Raw genomic sequence first — 19175 nt, 5'->3', positions numbered from 1 at the left:
GAAAATGAAGGCTCGCCAGTGCCGGTTTTGCTGACTGGGATACAGGGATATTTAACAGGATTCTAGCTGTGGCATTCTGTATGATCTGCAGTTTTTAAGTGACATACATAGGACTCCCTAGATGAAGGGAGTTGCCGTAGTCTAGACGTGATAGGATGAGTCCTTGTATTGAGTAGTGAGTTTGCCTAACATACCATACAATTATTGGAGTTTTTAATTAGTACTACTGTGTAAACTCTCCATTTTTAGCCGATTTATGTGAAATTGTTTGCTATAAGATGTACCATTTGGCTCTATTCATTTTCTTCAAGTGTTCTTGGTGTGAGAAGCCCCATGGCACTCTCTGGAAGAAGTCATGCTTGCCCATTTTGTTCTCGTGATTGTTGTGATCCAACACATTTTATTTCCACGGTGCCACTAGTTCTCTTGTCGCCACTAGTCATGCACTGCAAGTCTATTGAGCTCTTGTTTATGGGTTTTATAGAAACGCAGGAGGGAATGATCATTAGAAGGTGGTGAAGGTGGCAGGGGTACCACTCTACATTCTCATGGACACCATGGGTCATCCTAATCAGACTGTAGTAAGGACCGTGAGGTCAGGCGTCCCACCTATCATTCTCAAAGCTCTTCTTTAGAGCAAGTCCAATTGTGATTTGCTAAGCAGGAGCTCCCTTTTGAATCACCTGGCTATACCAATGTCCGTCTTTCCTCAAATGGCTTCTCGGGGCAGTCCACGAAGGTGTAAGTCGTGTTAGCTGTATATTGGGATCACGCTAGTGACTCCAAGTAATGTTTCTGGCCTGCACTGGACATGAACTTTAGATGACCAACTGTATGGAGCATCCTTGTGCTGCTTACAGCTGCTAGGAGGAAGGGCAGTCCTGGGGAACCTGTGGGTTCTTCCCTCTTTAACTGAGTTTAAGGAGAGGTTTCCAATTATCTCTTCACACCCTGCAATACGCAAAGTTAAGCGCTTATTTATTCTCATACCAACATGTATGGACTTTGCGCATCTCTTCTTCTCTGTATTCTTGTCCATTTACAGACTGTTGATGAAGGATGCGCTCCCCGCCTTGCTGTGTCGGTCTCTCTCTGAGCTTGCAGCACTACTGCTGTCTAAGCTGCACCACCTCTTAGTAGGAAGGAAGCTAGTGCCACAGTTGCCCTTTTTAAACATATTCCCTGTGGCTATTGGCAGGTACATTATCCGTACCCTGTTGGTGAGAGGAGCTTACGAATGCTGCTGTACATGCCATTCCTTTTCGTTTGTGGGGAAGCTTGCATACCCACTGCCTCGTGCTGATGAGCATTATAACCTGAGTTGCTGATCTCTTGTGCAGAACCTATTCTGTAATTGAAGGAATTATGAACTGCTGTGCCTGCAGGATGCATGCAAAGGAACCATACACTATTGCTGGGGCATTCAGCTCTTTGAGTGACGCGTTCTATGTGCAAGGGAACAACTCTTGCCTTGATTGTCTGCTGTGCTCTTCTGTTTAAAGTGTGTGATAACTGTATTGTGATTGTTTCTATATATCAGTCATAGTAAGATGCCCTTGCTGTACTGTCCCTGCTCTGTTTGTCAAGGTAGCTTTCACTGTTGTTGTTGTCATTGTGGTTTCTGACCTTTGTAACAGAACCTGGCCTACTGCTATTTGTGGCACACCCATGCAGTGGGTGGTGGAAGCCTGCACTGCTCTTGTCTCTGTGATGGCTTTCCTATGTGCATTAGAAGCCTGCACGGCTCTTATATCTGCGATGGATGTTGTGTATATGATTGAAGCTTGCCCTGCTGCCGTCTGTGTATGATCGAAGCTTGCACGGTTCTAGGTTCTGCGACAGATTTTCTACATGTGATAGAAGATTGAGTTGCTGCTGTGTGACCCTGCTGCTGTGTATGTTAGAACTTGCACTGCGATGGCCTTTGCAGCGCAGTTTTTATGTGTGATCGAAGGGTGCTCTGCTGATGTCTGTGTAAGACAGACACTTGCACTGCTCTTGTCTCTGGAGCTCCTTTTCTATGTACGATAGAATATTGTCTTGTTGCTATTTGGTCATGATAGAAGTTTGTGCTTTTCTTTTATCTGGGACGGATTTTCTATGTGCGATAGACACTTGTCATGCCACTGTCAGTGGAAGCGTTCCCTTCTCGTCTCTGTGACACATTTTCTATGTGTAATAGAAGCTCACCCTGCTACTGTCTGTGTATGATAGACACGTGCAATACTCTAGTCTCTGTTTTACGCGTGAAAGACGCTTGCACTGATGCTTCTTTGTTACACTGGTGCTGTGCATGATAGAACCTTGCACTGTTCTTGTCTGTCATGATTTTTTCTTGCCCTGCTGCTGGCTGTGTATGGTAGAAGCATGCAATACAGTTGTCTCTGTGACGCTTAATCTACGTGTGATAGACGCTGTCACTGCTGCTGTCTGTGTGACACTGGTGCTGTGCATGATAGTAGCTTGCACTGCTCCTGTCTTTGTGACAGATTTACTATGGATGATAGAAGCTTGTCCTGCTGATGTTGGTGTATGAAAGAAACCTGCACCCTCTTGTCTCTGTGATGGATTGTCTATGCGTGACAGAAGATTGCACTGCTACTGTCTGTGTATGATAAAAGCATGCACTGCGCTCGCCTTTTTGACCGATTTTCTATCGGTGCTAAACGTTTGTCCTGGTGCCGATGCTGACGGTGTATGATAGAAGCTGGCGCTGCTACTGTCTCTGGGACCTATTTTCTAGGTGTGACAGAAGCTTGCGCTGCTCATGTCTTTGTGACAGATTTACTATGGATGATAGAAGCTTGTCCTGCTGATGTTGGTGTATGAAAGAAACCTGCACCCTCTTGTCTCTGTGATGGATTGTCTATGCGTGACAGAAGATTATATTGCTACTGTCTGTATATGATAAAAGCTTGCACTGCTATCGCCTTTGTGACCTATTTTCTTTTGGTGCTTAAAGTTTGTCCTGGTGCCAACGGTGTATGAGAGAAGCTGGCACTGCTCTTGTCTCTGTGACCTATTTTCTAGGTGTGACAGAAGCTTGCAGTGCTGCTGTCTGTGTATGACAGAAGCATGTGCTGCTCTTGTCTTTGCGACAGATTTACTGTGGATGATAGAAACTTGCCCTGCTGTTGTTGGTGTATGATAGAAGCAGGCACTGCTCATTGTCTCTGTGATGCCCTTGTGTGATAGAAGTTTGACCTACTTCTGTCTGTGTAAGATAGACGCTTGCACTGCTCTTATCTCTGTGAAGTATTTTTTATGTCTAATAGAAGCTTAGACTGCTGCTGTCTCTTTATAATAGAAGCTACCTCTGTGTCACATTTCCTATGTGTGATAGAAGTTTGCGCTCCTGCTGTCTGTGAAACTTGTGCTGTGTATGATAGAAGCTCGCACAGCTCTTGTCTCTGCAGTGGTTTTCCTATGTGTGATAGAAGCTTGCACTTTTGCTGTCTGTGTATGTTAGAAGCTTGCACAGCTCTTGTCAGTGTGACGGTTTTTCTGTGTGTGATAGAAGGTTGCACTGCTCTTGTCTATGTGACAGATTTCCTTTGTGTGATAGAAGCTTGCATTGCTCTTGTCTCTGAGGCGGTTTTTCTATGTGTTATAGAAGGTTGCAATGCTACTGTCTGTGTATGATAGAAGCTTGCACTGCTCTTGTCCTGAGGCGGTTTTTCTATGTGTTATAGAAGGTTGCAGTGCTACTGTCTGTGTATGATAGAAGCTTGCACTGCTGCTGTGTGTGTGGCACTGGTTCTGTATATGATAGAAGCTTGCACTGCTGCTGTGTGTGTGGCACTGGTTCTGTATATGATAGAAGCTTGCACTGCTGCTGTCTGTGGGGCACTGGTTCTGTATATGATAGAAGGTTGCACTGACCTTGTCTCTGTGATGGTTTTTCTATGTGTTATAGAAGGCTACAGCACAACTGTCTGTGTATCTCAGAAGCGTGCACTGCTTTTGTCTCTGAGGTGGTTTATCTATGTGTGATAGAAGGGTGCACTGCATTTGTCTCTGTGACAGATTTTCTATGTGCGACAGAAGCTTGCAGCACTACTGTGTGTATGATAGAGGTTTGCACTACTGCTGTCTGTGAAACTGGTGCTGTGTATAATAGAAGCTTGCCCTGCTCTCGTCTCTGTGACAGATTTCCTATGTGCGACTGACGCTTGCAGTGCTACTGTCTGTGTATGATAGAAGCTTGCACTGCGGCTGTCTCTGTAGCACTAGTTCTGTATATGATAGAAGCTTGCACTGGTCTGTCTCTGTGATGGTTTTTCTGTGTGTTATAGAAGATTGCACTGCATTTGTCTCTGTGACAGATTTCCTATGTGCGACAGATGCTTGCAGTGCTACTGTCTGTGTATGATAGAAGCTTGCACTGCTCCTGTCTCTGAGGCAGTTTTTCTATGTGTTATAGAAGGTTGCTCTGCTTTTGTCTCTGTGACAGATTTCCTATGTGTGACTGACGCTTCCAGTGCTACTGTCTGTATATGATAGAAGCTTGCACTGCTGCTGTGTCTGTTGCACTGGTTCTATATATGATAGAAGCTTGCACTGATGCTGTGTGTGTGGCACTGGATCTGTATATGATAGAAGCTTGCACTGCTGCTGTGTGTGTGGCACTGGTTCTGTATATGATAGAAGCTTGCACTGCTGCTGTCTCTGAGGTGTTTTTTCTGTGTGTGAGAGAAGCTTGCGCTGCTGCTGTGTCTGTTGCACTGGTTCTATATATGATAGAAGCTTGCACTGATGCTGTGTGTGTGGCACTGGATCTGTATATGATAGAAGCTTGCACTGCTGCTGTGTGTGTGGCACTGGTTCTGTATATGATAGAAGCTTGCACTGCTGCTGTCTCTGAGGTGGTTTTTCTATGTGTGATAGAGGGTTGCACTGCTGCTGTCTGTGTATGATAGAAGCTTCTACTGCTGCTGCCTGTGTGGCACTGGTTTTGTGTATGATAGAAGCTTGCACTGCTGTGTGTGTGTGACACTGGTTCTGTTTATGATAGAAGCTTGCACTGATGCTGTCTGTGGGGCACTGGTTCTGTATATGATCGAAGCTTGCACTGCTGCTGTCTGTGGGGCACTGGTTCTGTATATGATCGAAGCTTGCACTGCTCTGGTCTCTGAGGTGGTATTTCTATGTGTTATAGAAGGTTGCAGTGCTACTGTCTGTGTATGATGGAAGCTTGCACTGCTGCTGTCTGTGTGCACTGGTTCTGTATATGATAGAAGCGTGCACTGCTGCTGTCTGTGGGGCACTGGTTCTGTATGTGATAGAAGCTTGCACTGCTCTTGTCTCTGTGATGGTTTTTCTGTATGGTATAGAAGGTTGCAGCACTACTGTCTGTGTCTGATAGAAGCTTGCACTGCTGCTGTCTCTGTGGCACTGGTTCTGTATATAATAGAAGCTTGCACTGGTCTTGTCTCTGTGATGTTTTTTCTGTGTGTTATAGAAGGTTGCACTGCATTTGTCTCTTTGACAGATTTCCTATGTGCGACTGACGCTTGCAGTGCTACTGTCTGTAATGAAATGAAATGAAATGAAAAAGAAATTTCTAGAGCGCACTGCGGCCAAGCGGCTTCCTGGCGCTAAGGATCACATCAGTATCTTCAGAGGGGCCCAGGGGGATTAGCCAGGGAAAGCCTGAAGAAAAAGAAAAGTTTTGAGGGCTTTACGAAAGTGGGAAAAGATAGGGATGGAGCGAATGGAGAGAGGGAGATTGTTCCAAATCTGAGGGGCCCGCACCGAGAAACGGGTGCCCCCGGTGCGGGATTTACGGAAGCGGGGGACGTGAAGAAGAGAAAGAGAAGAAGAGCGGAGAGAGCGACTGGGGGCATGAGAAGAAATTAAAGAGTTAATGAAAAACGGGGCAGAACGAGCGTGCGCCCGGAAGGCCAAACAGGCAAGTTTAAACTGGGACCTAAAATGAACGGGGAGCCAGTGAAGGGTTTTGAGGGCCGGAGTGATGTGGGAGGATTTGGGAAGACGGAGGATAAGACGGGCCGCCTGGTTTTGGATGGCCTGGAGACGGCGAGTTTCGTAGGCGGGAATGCCTACGTACAAGCCGTTTCCATAATCCAGGCGGGATGTAATGAGGGCCGTGATAATGGCTTTGAGAGCATCAACAGAAAAAAAACGGGAAATTTTGCGAATGAGGCGGAGGGAGAAGAAGCAGGAGGAGACAACGGAACTAATTTGGGCATGCATAGATAGATCGTTACTGATCTTGATGCCCAAAGTCCGGACAGAGGAAGCTGGGGAGGGGGGAGGGCCAAAAGAAAGGGGCCAGTGAGCTGAGGACCAGGGATTGGATGGGCCACCAGTGAGGACGAGCTCTGTCTTGTCGGGATTGAGCTTCAAATGATTGAAGCTCGTCCACTGGGAAATGAAAACAAGGGTAGAGCAAAACTTGGGAAGCGAGTCAGTTGGGGAGGAAAGATCAAAGACGAGCTGGAGGTGATCTGCGTAGTTATACACAGAGACCCCCAGCTCGAGAAGGGAAGAGATGAGGGGACGGATATAAAGATTGAAGAGAAGGGGAGAGAGGGAAGAGCCTTGAGGTACACCACAAGTGACCGGGAGGGGGGGAGCAGAAAAGTCAGAAAGGTGAACTGCCTTTGATCTGCCTTGAAGAAAGGACGCGATCCAGGAGAAGGCAGTGCCTTGGATGCCCGCTGCGCTGACCCGGTCGAGAAGGATGGCATGATCGACCGTATCAAATGCAGCGGACAGATCCAAAAGGACCAAGGCCTGGGGGAGGTTGCTGTCGGCCTTCCCCTTAAGTTCATCCAGGACCGCGAGGACCACACCCTCAGTGGAGTGGCCCGGACGAAAACCGGCCTGGTGAGAGGCCAGGATATTGTTCTCCTCAATGTAGGTGGAAAGGCAGGATGTCACGTAGCTTTCGAGAATCTTCCCTAGGTAGGGGAGAAGGGAGATCGGCCTGAAGTTCGATGGAAGGGAGTGGTCCAGGTCGGCTTTCTTCAAGATAGGAAAAACAATAGCAGATTTGAAGGAAGAGGGAACACAACCCGAAGCCAGGGAAGAGTTGAGAAAAGTAAGGGGAGGGATGGGACAACTGGTGTAGAGAGTTCTGAGGATCCGTGCTGGTGCACAGTCCGCGGGGGAGCCGGACTTGACCTTGACAAGCAGGTCGAGGAAGAGCTCAGATGAGATTGGTTCGAAATGATCCAGGGCAGAGGGAGACGGGTAAGAGTGATCAGGCAGATCAGGTTGAGGCACAATAGGAATATTGGCCTTAATGGTCATGATTTTGTTGATAAAGTAATCGTTCAAAGAGTGGCAGAGGAATTGAGAGGGGGCAGGGGAAAGGCATGCACGGTCAGAGGTGGCAAGACTGTGAACCAGTGAGAAAATCTCACGAGATTTGTTGGCCGAAAGGGCCACGCGCTCAGTAAAATATTTAGACTTGGCCGCTAAGATGGCTTTTTTGTAGTTGTTGAGGAGGGCTTTGTATTTGAGGCGGAGGGTGGGGCAGTAGTTACGGCGCCAGCGACGCTCCGAACGCCTGAGCTCTAATTTCAGGGATTTGAGGTCGTTGGAAAACCACTTGTCTGTGTATGATAGAAGCTTGCACTACTGCTGTCTGTGAAACTGGTGCTGTGAATAATAGAAGCTTGCCCTGCTCTCGTCTCTGTGGCAGATTTCCTATGTGCGACTGACACTTGCAGTGCTACTGTCTGTGTATGATAGAAGCTTGCACTGCTGCTGTCTCTGTGGCACTGGTTCTGTATATGATAGAAGTTTGCACTGGTCTTGTCTCTGTGATGGGTTTTCTGTGTGTTATAGAAGGTTGCACTGCATTTGTCTCTGTGACAGATTTCCTATGTGCGACTGATGCTTGCAATGCTACTGTCTGTGTATGATAGAAGCTTGCACTGCTGCTGTCTGTGTGGCACTGGTTCTGTATATGATAGAAGCTTGCACTGCTGCTGCCTGTGGGGCACTGGTTCTGTATATGATAGAAGCTTTCACTGATCTTGTCTCTGTGATGGTTTTTCTGTGTGTTATAGAAGGTTGCCTTGCTGCTGCTCGTGTTCTGCCCGTTCTGCAGATGGAAGGTGTCCTTGCCGTTAACCAGAGAGCTTTTCCGGGAACCTGAAAATGCATTTGTTTTTTTCTGCTGACCTGGCTGCTGTATGATTGATTAAATCACAGAGGCCAGTAATAATACTCAAACTCCAGGGATGCCGGAGCTCGCTGCAGAACCGATGTGTTCAAACGCAGCGAAAAACAAAGGTCTTCCGGGGATTCGGATGGAGGAAGAGGATATTGAATATCAAGCTCCAGCCTGCAGAAGTGCCGCTTTGTTCAATTCATGGATCTCAGCTTCTCTATACCTCCCTGTGTGATCTTAGGCAATCATTAGTATTACAGATCCTAAGGAGCCTCGCCAGAGGGCCAGTGAAAATATTTTTGTATTGTATTGCCCTTCCTTTTACTAACAATGTGAGCCATAGGGCGAGAAAAACAATTGTAGAATGATCGCACTCTCACGCAAATATTTCTTGGAATATTTGAGTACTAAGATGTTCACTAAAGACCTGGGGCCATATTATCAAGACTGGCGATAAAAATTATCGCCGCTTTAGCGGCAGAAAACTGCAGCTAAAGCGGCGATAAGTGGCTTGATAGTAGGCCCTTGAGATTTCCCATAGAAGCCTATGTTGTAGTATTAACATGGTCTTCTATGGGAATTCACAAGGGCATAATATCAAGCCCATTATCGCTGTTTTAACTGCAGTTTCCTGCCGCTAAAGCGGCGATACTTTTATCGCCGCTCTTGATAATATGGCCCCTGCTTCGGAATTAGGTGGAGGGATTAATGTCCTTCAGGGGGACGGAATACTTTATTCTATCTACCTGATGGACATTCCGTCTCCCAAATTTAGAGATGTCCGCGGGCACGGACATAGGAAGTGTGTGGGAAAGAGGCATTTATCCCCCCACGCGATTTTGAATTAGGGAGGATTCAGTGGAGAGTATCTCCTGCCCCCCTACATCCCCCCACCCCCGATTTTAAAGTGGAAAGCAAAGATAAAACAGTGGACCACAGAGCATGTCTCTCTAGATCAGAGGTCTTCAATCTATGGTGCGGGGTGGAGTCCTGGGAAGGGGGGCACACATTCCCAGGACTCACTTCTGTTAAAATGCTTCAGCTGAGTTGTAATTCAGTGAGTTTCCTGTGCTGTGAAATTGGAGCTGGGTAGACAGCTAAAACAACCCTTCCTGCCAGGGTGCCTGCTTGCCTGAATTAAATGCAAATGTGTGCTATGAGTAAATATGCAAATGTAAAGGATGCTTGGGAGCGGTTCTGGCTTTAATCACTCAAATCACTCCAAGCATTGTGATGTCAAAGATTTTTTATTGTTTTTGTTGAGTCGTAGTGCAAAGAGTTAACAACTGGGCTGTTGAGCGCCTGCTTTTAATTGTAATTGTATTTGGACAGCACTTAGTACCCCTGAGGAGGTGTTGGAGGGGCAATTAAGGGGAAAAAAATGCATTACTTTTGGTCTATTATTAAAATCTACATTTTGAGAGCACCATTTTATTGTAAAACTATTTGCACATTTTGCAGCAGCCTATCCTATACTGTGTGTAATGCAAGTATAAAATATTTTACACATTCACAGTTCTTTCTGTCATAGGCTGTGACCTCGTAGCACTAAAAATACACGTCACTATTTTACACTGCACCTACCAAATGTAATTCTGTGGTGCTCTGGTTACGCAGAAACCTTTGCATGCATTAACTGATAGAGGTTTCATGATCTACTACCTTAGTGCGTTTCCAACTGAGTAACAACCAAAAAAAATGTTTTTTTTCATTTAAGCTACCCATTATTTTAAATGTAGCTACCTGATCGTGAAAGACCTAAGAAAACAAAAAAAATATTTGGGGCTTATTAATGAGAGGCTTGCGCTGCCAGAGAGTCACTTTTAAGAAGCTCTGGCGGCACACGCGTCTCAATTATATCTATGACCTGCCACAAAGTCACTCTGTGTGGCTTTGCATGGCCTCATAGATATGAAGTAAGACAAAGCAGCGCAAGTCGCTGCGTTGCCTTACTCTGCATCAAGGAGGCGTCTAATGGGCATTTCGATGGGTTTTCCCATGCAACACCTATTGATTTTGATGCTGCCCCAGATTTACAAAATCATGTAAACCTTGGGCAGCCCTAAAACCTTAAGCTTCCCCACAGCAGGTGTAATGAGGAGAAATGTTTTCATTTCTCCTTGTTTCTTCCTCCTTCCATGTGTGCTGCATTCTGTAGCACACACAGAATGAGGAAAACGCCTCTCAGGATTTTTTTTGTGCAGGAATGTGCCCCTTCCTGCACAAAAACAATCCTGCCTATGTTGGTGCTAGGCAGCCATTTGTGCGCCAACCCAGGGTGAAAGGACAGGAATGTACCGTATTTCATGAATACAGTGCATTCCTGCCCTTCCACATTGGCATAGGGCTGTGCAGCAAGAAGACTTCGGTGCTGCCCCACGCAAATTCTTCATGAATGAGGCCCTTTGTTCATAGCTACACCTCTGACCACGCCCCCACACTCACTGACCATTGCTTTGCTAAATACTGTTTAACATTATTTTCCCACCGTAAAATGATTTGCTGTGGGAATTGAAGGTGTTTATGGTTGTCGATAGTCGTAAATGATGGGGAGTACCGGATGCTAAAAAATTTTGCCGGGAGGGAGTCCTTATGCATAAAAAAAATTGACAGGGGGTCTGGGCATCAACAATTTTGAAGACCTCTGGTCAAGACACATTCTGCACATAGTTAAAGGCTCCTTGAAGAGCTCTAACCTGAGGACCAAACTCAGTGAGGGCTCTGCAACCTCTTCGTTTAGTTAATTATTTAATCAAGGTCAATAGAGGTGTTGAGGCTCTCCTAAATCAGTCTGTGTGGTAAGCCAAGTGAGCTAACAGAGTAAGGGATGCATGGAATGCTTTTTTGTGTTTATATCACTGTGGTACAGCTGGCTTGGATGACCTGAGACGAATAGGGCATGTTACAACGCAAACTTTTACAACGCATGCATTTACAACTTGGTTTCTACATTGCAACATCCATTACAACGCATGATTTTACAACGCATGCCATCACAACGCATTTTTAGAAACTACACTTACAATGCATTCCATTGCAACACATACCATTACAACGAATACCATTCCAACGCATAATACTTTTAGAGCAACAGTAGTGTAAGTGTGGGATAGTGAAGGGGTAAAAATTACTATTCCCACTCCAGTCAGTGCAACAGTAGGGTAAGTGTTGAATAGTGTAGGGGTAAAAATTACTATTCCCACTCCAATCAGTGCAACAGTAGGGTAAGAGTTGAATAATGTAGGGGTAAAAATGACCATTCCCATTACTTACCTTATAATGCGTTGTAATGACATGTTGTATTGGCATGCGTTGTAATGGCATGTGTTGTAGTGACATGCATTGTAATGGCTGCGTTGTAATGGCATGTGATGTAAAGGTAGTGTGTTGAAATAACTGCATTGTAATGGTTCTTTCCCACCTGAGACAAGGAAGGAATTTAGGTGAGACTCAACACCTGGATGATGGCATCCCTGGCCGGGTTTATTCGTTGGGCTACTGGTCTTCAAAGAAATGCTTGAAAGTGCAGCATGAACAGGCATGTTCTGTCACTATGTTTTATCTTCAGTGTGTGCGAAAACATTTATAACAGAAAATCACTGCTTTAGATTGTATGACTATACAAGTATACATGTGTGTACAGTTTCAATTTGATTTAAGGTGTGATAAGTGTATTTATTGAACACATACTATATAACAATAATACAATAACAATTCAATAACTGAATAAAAACACCAATTTTTGGTGTAAAACAGAAGAGAAAAAAGAGCAGACAGTAGCCCTACAGTCTCAGAACTGCATAATAGGCAATTGTGGATTCAAATCCTATCTTCCCCCAGTGGCCAAATTGCTTGATTCGCAGCCCATCGCTTTACTTCACTATGTATCATTTTCCTTATCCATCCAATTTGAGAGCACAATTCAGAACAGGGACTATTCTCTTCACAAACCCAGCTTAAGTATGGCAAATAAAAAATAATCTTTCTTCACATTTAAAACCAATAAAGGCTATATTATTGACTCATGGCAACATTGTCAGAGCATAGAGTAATCCAGAATGTTTCATGTTTAAAAAAACTACTTTCAATAAATATCACTCAGTTTAGGTATATAACATATGTACTTAATTGAGGCATTGAAAAATGTAGAAAAATATATTTTTTTCATTTTAAAGTTTTATTTTTCAAGACATTAATTGCCTGATTTACATCTTTTCTTTTGATGGCAAGACCTGTGCTTTGGCTCTTAAAGCCAAGACAGACCACTGACGTGGCTCACAAAATGGCTGTCCATGTACCTGAAGGCATGGCTTGGCAGTTCAGGCTGGACTGTTCCCATAAGGCACAGGGTCAGACTGATTTGCATATGGCCATGTCTGAACTGGGGTGGCAGAGTGGGCTAAAGAACGGTGATGGATTAAACCCAGATCTGTTGATTGGGTGTGAGTGTTTGATTGGTTCAGATGCTCCGTCCATCACCACCCCCTTTTGTACCACTTTGTTCACCATAAGTGGGCAGGGTATGCTCAGACGTGAGTCCCTTGCTCACTTTGCCACTGGATTCAAGCAAGCCGGGCTGAAGACGGCTGAAATGCAGGAAACCGGTCCTCGGAAGCTTGTTTCCGGTCCAGGCAAGGCATGGCTTGGCAGTTCGGGCTGGACTGTCCCCATGAGGCACAGGGTCAGACTGATTTGCATATGGCCATGTCTGAACTGGGGTGGCAGAGTGGGCTAAAGAACGGTGATGGATTAAACCCAGATCTGTTGACTGGGTGTGAGTGTTTGATTGGTTCAGATGCTTCGTCCATCACCACCCCCTTTTGTACCACTTTGTTCACCATAAGGTGGCAGGGTATGCTCAGACGTGAGTCCCATGCTCACTTTGCCACTGGATTCAAGCAAGCCGGGCTGAAGACGGCTGAAATGCCAGAAACCGGTCCTCGGAAGCTTGTTTCTGGTCCAGGGAAGGCATGGCTTGGCAGTTCGGGCTGGACTGTTCCCATGAGGCACAGGGTCAGACTGATTTGAACATGGCCATGTCTGCACTGGGGTGGCAGAGTGGGCTAAAGAACGGTGATGGATTAAACCCAGATCTGTTGACTGGGTGTAAGTGTTTGATTGGTTCAGATGCTCCGTCCATCACCACCCCCTTTTGTACCGCTTGAAGAACCGGGTTATTTAAGACCCGGCGGCACCAGGGGCACGCCCAAAGTCTTCGGGTATCACCTGTCTTAGAATACAGAGACACGGAAACTTCTTGGTGGCGTCAAAGATCGAATTTATTGGCTGCAGCCAGTAACAGAAGTCCTAGAAGTCAACACGGTATGAGTTCTCAGGAGACTGCTCAATTTTACAAAGCAGGTCATCCCTTTTTATGCCAAAAATCACATTCCAGACAAATACCTTACATTTACAAACTGTCCAAACACATGTATCCAGATCAGAGGTATCGCATGACGGTAAAACCCACTTTTCAGTTGCCCAGCCCATGATCAATCATTGGTCAAACCCAACATTCTTCATCAGACAGGTCCAACGAACCCATAATAAAAAAGGGCACATCCCATCGTAAATAGACCATAAAGAAAGGAGCAGAAACAGGTGAGAGTAGGAAAAGGCATATTTGTGTGCTATAAAGTTTTACGATGTCCTGTGCTTTGATCCCCAATCTTGATCAGCTACTGGGAAAGGAACTGGCCTAACAAGTTTGGCTTCCGGAAGAGGGTCAGTTCGCTCAGGTCATTCAGAAGTCAGCTAAAGTGTACATGTGCTAAAGACTCGTTTGGCCGTAGTCATCGGCCTATGTGAGGGCAACCACAAAATGGCTGCCATACACCAAATGGAACCCAAGGGTTCAGAACGAAATCCCTAAATACGTAGTGAATCCATCGGTCTAACGTGACGAAAACACTCATACTTGCCGCACTAACTAGTTACGGTTCGCTAATTCGTAACGAAACCATGACTTTTATGAAACGGGTTCGGAATTCACGAAACCTCAGACCCTCCTTTTGCCCTTACATAGGCAATAACCTACACTCACGTCAATCTGAGTCCAGGTCTATATTCATCAGATCATGAAGATGTTGCTGGAGCATAATCCTATTACTTAGTACCTCTCTTGGGACAGGTCTCCTTGCACACGTAGTAGCACAGAGGCTACATATAGCAGGAGCGCACTGCACACAAAGACAGAACAGGAAAAGAATCGCTAAAGCCATCCCAATGATCATCAGAATCTTCCATCCCCAAGTGGATAACAGTTCCCAGAACCCTCCAATCAACGACCAATCTCCTTTATCCACATGTATAGATTCAGAGATCTTATGTAACTTGGAAATGGCCTGGTATACTGTCGGAGCATTGTCTGGGATGAAAACACAGCAGCTCGATTGAATCAGTTTACATACCCCTCCCCTATCTGCAAGTATGACATCTAACGCAACTCTGTTCTGGAGAGTCATAAGACGATCCGACTGGAGCTCAGCAGTCAAGTTACTAAGGGCACGGCAGTTTCAACTACGGTGGACTCAACCACTCTCGTCAATTGCCGTATGTTCCTGCTGTTAACCATAGGTCCGCAAACGGCAGAAAACCCTTCAAGAAATCTCCTAATTCTTGTCCTGCAGTATCTTCCTTACTGAGGACACCTCTAACAATTCTCGTCTTGTGGTAATCTGCCGCAGCTGTATAGGTGGGAGGCAACAGGGACGAGACAAAACATGTGCCCAAGAAATCAGGGGGCAACCATGTGAACGCTCTATCGTAACAGACTAAATAGGTACCCTTAGCTTCTAGAAACGATGGGGAAGTCTGGGACGCAAAAACTTACGTCTCAGTGCAGATACTCTTCCCTAACTGAGCTCTCGGATTCTTGCCATTACCTTGCAGACAAAGCTGACCCTGATGGGGTACAATCCAAATCGGAGAGGATCTTTTCGCTCGCTGGTTCTCACTCAGACTAACTCCATATCCAGTCACGTTCCATCCAATATATGCTAGTGTCTCATCTCTCGGGATCGTCTCATAGGAACTAACTCCTCTTATCATATCGACTATTCCCTTAACTAGAGCACTATTCTTTGGATTGTCCTTCACAGAACGTAGGGGGTAGACTTCACGAGCATAGATGAACATCGTTCTGTATGCCCACACAGAACCATTATAGCTGAATGGCAGGACCAGATAAGGAATACCTTTATCAGTAGTATGAGGCATAAGATCACACACCCAACAGTTAGTCGTGTTCACTACTAGCTGGTGTTGGTGCAGAAGCTGAACAAAGGAGTTATTAACGAATTCCAATCTTCTAACAGATTCATGTTCAGGCAGAGGATGAAAAGAATGCGAAGAAACAGTAGAAGAAGGTATGGGTTGTGTAGTGGGTGCAAACGTCACTTGAAAAGAGAATATAATATATCCCATCAGAAACATCATCAAGCTAAGTAGCGTAAAAAGACATAATATTAGGAAACACTTTCTACTCATAATTTGACACATTTTGCTCTTAAAACTCATTTCTTCAACAGGTCTCTCCATCTTGAAAAACTCCATCCTCTTATCGTGCTGTTTGCGGCGGTTGGTTCTTCCTGTGCTAAGGAATGCGTCTGTCAGTCCAGGGAACGCCCTAGGACCAACCAGAACCTCGACCTTGTGTCTTCGGCTTGCACTCCCAAGTCTTTACACCACGACCTTACAGCTGAACCCGGATGGCGGTTCGAAAAACAAAAATCAGTCAAAACAGTTTCTCAGATGGGAGAGCTGAATTTGTCAAAAGTAGCAAAGAAAAGAATTTCTACTTTATTAGTCCCACAATTCTTGGTCGCAAATTATAACGGCCTTTATCAGGCAATGTCTGATCACGAAACAAGAGTTCAGGCTCAGTAGTATCCAGTCGAACTGACGGTGGCACAGCTTCTTGCAGAAGATCGTCGCTTTCACGCTCAGAACTTGTCCCAATTAAACGTGCATCGCAAAACGTCAGAAAACGACGCACAGTGTCAGTTTCTGAATCCGGAATACCCTCCTGGACCCACAGGTCATACGGCAGAGGCAAAGGAGCTCTCTTACAATGTACGCCGTGGATCCAGTTTTTCTTTCCTTGGACTCGCACTGCAGATCGAGTAGACAATAGCACCAAGTAGGGTCCAGTCCAGCGGGGCTGATCGTTCTTTGTCCGCTGGAAATTCTTCACAAAGACCCAGGAGCCAGGATTGATAGCGTGTCCTGAATCTTCAGAAGCCTGAGGCAATGTGTCATGAACCTGTTGGTGTAAGACACGCAATTTAGCCGTCAAATCATACAGATAGTCAAGCAATACAGGGTGTTCAATCTCGCTGAATTTCGTCTGCCTCGGCACTCCCCACATGTTTGCCGGGCGACCACAAATGATCTCATATGGACTAAGTCCCACTCGAGAATGTACAGTCATCCTAGTTGACAAAAGTGCTAATGGCAAAGCATCAGGCCATTTAAGACCAGAGCTCGCCTGTATTTTGGCAAGTTTTAACTTAAGAGTGCCATTATTTTACTCCACTAGACCAGCTGATTGGGGGTGATTTGCAGCGTGAAACTTTTGTCAAATTCCTAAACCATCACACACTCTCTTCATCACTTGACCCACAAATTCCCTCCCATTGTCACTCCAGACCATTCTCGGCAAACCATACCTAGGGAAAAACTCCCTAACAAGGACTTTAGCTGTGGACAAGGCAGTATTATCTTTTAGGGGATATGCTTCTACCCATCTCGAAAAGGCACAAACAACCATGAGTACGCATTTCAGGTTGTTGCATCTCTCCATGTGAATAAAATCTAATTGCAAAACCTCAAACGGATACGTCGGAGGCGCAAAATGACCAGCCGGAGTTGGGGTTCCCTTACCAGGATTGTACATCAGACAAACCATACTATTCTTGAACATATTCTCTGCACACTTAGGAATTCCAGCATTTTGCCATACTGGAGCCAACAACTTACAAATCCCTTTCGCACTGATATGAGCCATTCCCTGCGCCATCGTAAACACTGCAAGGACGTACGCATCAGGTAACAACCATCGCTGATGCTCTGACAACTCGACCCAACAACCATTCGCATCCAATTTACCCGTACTCTCTCTCCATACACTCAACGCATTCTCTGTAGCTTCAGCTTGAATAGACTTCACACTTTCTATCGTATCCTCACACATTCCAACATCACCAATCCATCTTGCAGGGCTCGAAACATACATTCCACTCATCACATCCCTCGCCACATCTTTCGCAACTTCATCCGCAAACGCATTACTGCGACCAACGTCATCGGTAACCTTCTTATGTGCACTGCATTTCACAATCGCAACTTGCAACGGCAAGGTAAGTGACTCGAGAAGCTCATTCACCAACTGACCATTCTGAATCTTTGTTCCATGAGACGTGAGGAACCCACGTTCCTTCCACAAGCGTCCAAAACTATGAGCCACACCAAACACATACTGGTTGTCGGTATATACAGTCACTCTCTTCCCTTTCGACAACACACACGCTCTCGTAAGTGCAATTAACTCTGCTGCTTGAGCTGAATTATGTGGGATACGTGCAGCTTCAACAATCGTACGCAAAGTCGTAACAGCATATGCCGCAGTCGTATCACCATTCGGAAGCTTGAAGCACGAACCATCCACCCATAAGGTACCATCACACTTCACAAGAGGAGTATCCCTAAGGTCTATCCTTCCTTTCATTTCCTCTTCTGTCCTAAGAAAACAATCATGTTGTTCAGAAACATCTGTCTCTACTGAAATCGGCAACAACGTAGCTGGATTCAACGTATTGCATCTCTTTATCTGCACATGACTCGCTAAGAGTGTCAACTCATAACCTGACAATCGAGCACTAGTTAAGTGCTGTGTCTTGGTCCTGTTTAACAAGGTATCCACTGCATGTGGAACCATCACAATCAGCGTATTATCCAACACCAAACCAGCAGACTGTCGAATGGAAACAGCTGCTGCCGCTGTGGCTCTCAAACAACTCGGTAAAGCTCTAGCTACCGGATCAAACGTCGACGAGAAATACGCGCATGGACGCTGCTTGTCCCCAAAAGATTGTGTCAACACTGACAACGCACATCCCTCTCTCTCGTGCACATACAACGTAAAAGGCTTGCTATAGTCTGGAGTACCCAACACAGGAGCCGAACACAATGCATCACGTAATTCCGAAAAACTTTTCTGACAATCGTCAGACCACGGGAGGGGATTTGGTGTATCTTTACAAGTCAAAGCCAACAGAGGTTTGGCCAGCAGAGAAAAATTCGGTATCCATTGTCTACAATATGACGTGATACCCAAGAAAGCACGTACCTCTCTCTGCGTATTTGGCACAGTCATTCGCGCAATCGCTTGAATTCGTTCTGGGGTCAACCTTCTTCCCTCCTTTGACAAGAGATGACCTAAGTAGGTCACGTCTTGTCGACAATACTGCAACTTAGAAGGTGACACTTTATGATGCAAGTCCGACAAATGTCGCAACAAAGAAAGAGTAGCTTCTTTACAAGTTTTCTCATCATCAGCGGCCACTAACAGATCATCCACATATTGAATAAGAGCAGCACCAGCAGGCAACACAAGAGTATCAAGCTGAGTCTTCAAATCTTGGCTATAAATGGAAGGACTTTCACAATAGCCTTGAGGAGCTCTTTTAAACCGGAAGCTTCGGCCTATTAAAGAGAAGCCAAAAATATCTCTACTCTCCTCAGCAATTGGAATGCTGAAGAAAGCATTCTTCAAGTTGATGACTGAAAACCAAGCAGCTGAAGCAGGAATCAAAGTCAACAAGGCAGTAATGTCCGGAACAACTGGAAACTGTGGAACGACAATTTTGTTAACCTCTCTAAGATCGATCACAAACCTGTAAACGGGTGGCTGAGAAGAGTCAGTGCGTTTCAAGACAGGCAAAACAGGACTGTTGCACACATTACCTCTCGTCTCTTCAATCACATCTTTCTCAATCAGATCATAGATGATCGCTAAAAGCGCTCTTTC

The sequence above is a fragment of the Lissotriton helveticus genome, chromosome 5_1 (assembly GCF_964261635.1).
Source record: "Lissotriton helveticus chromosome 5_1, aLisHel1.1, whole genome shotgun sequence".
NCBI classification, from domain to species: Eukaryota; Metazoa; Chordata; class Amphibia; order Caudata; family Salamandridae; genus Lissotriton; species Lissotriton helveticus.
The sequence above is the reverse complement of the archived record's forward strand: the minus strand, read 5'-3'. Positions refer to the sequence as shown.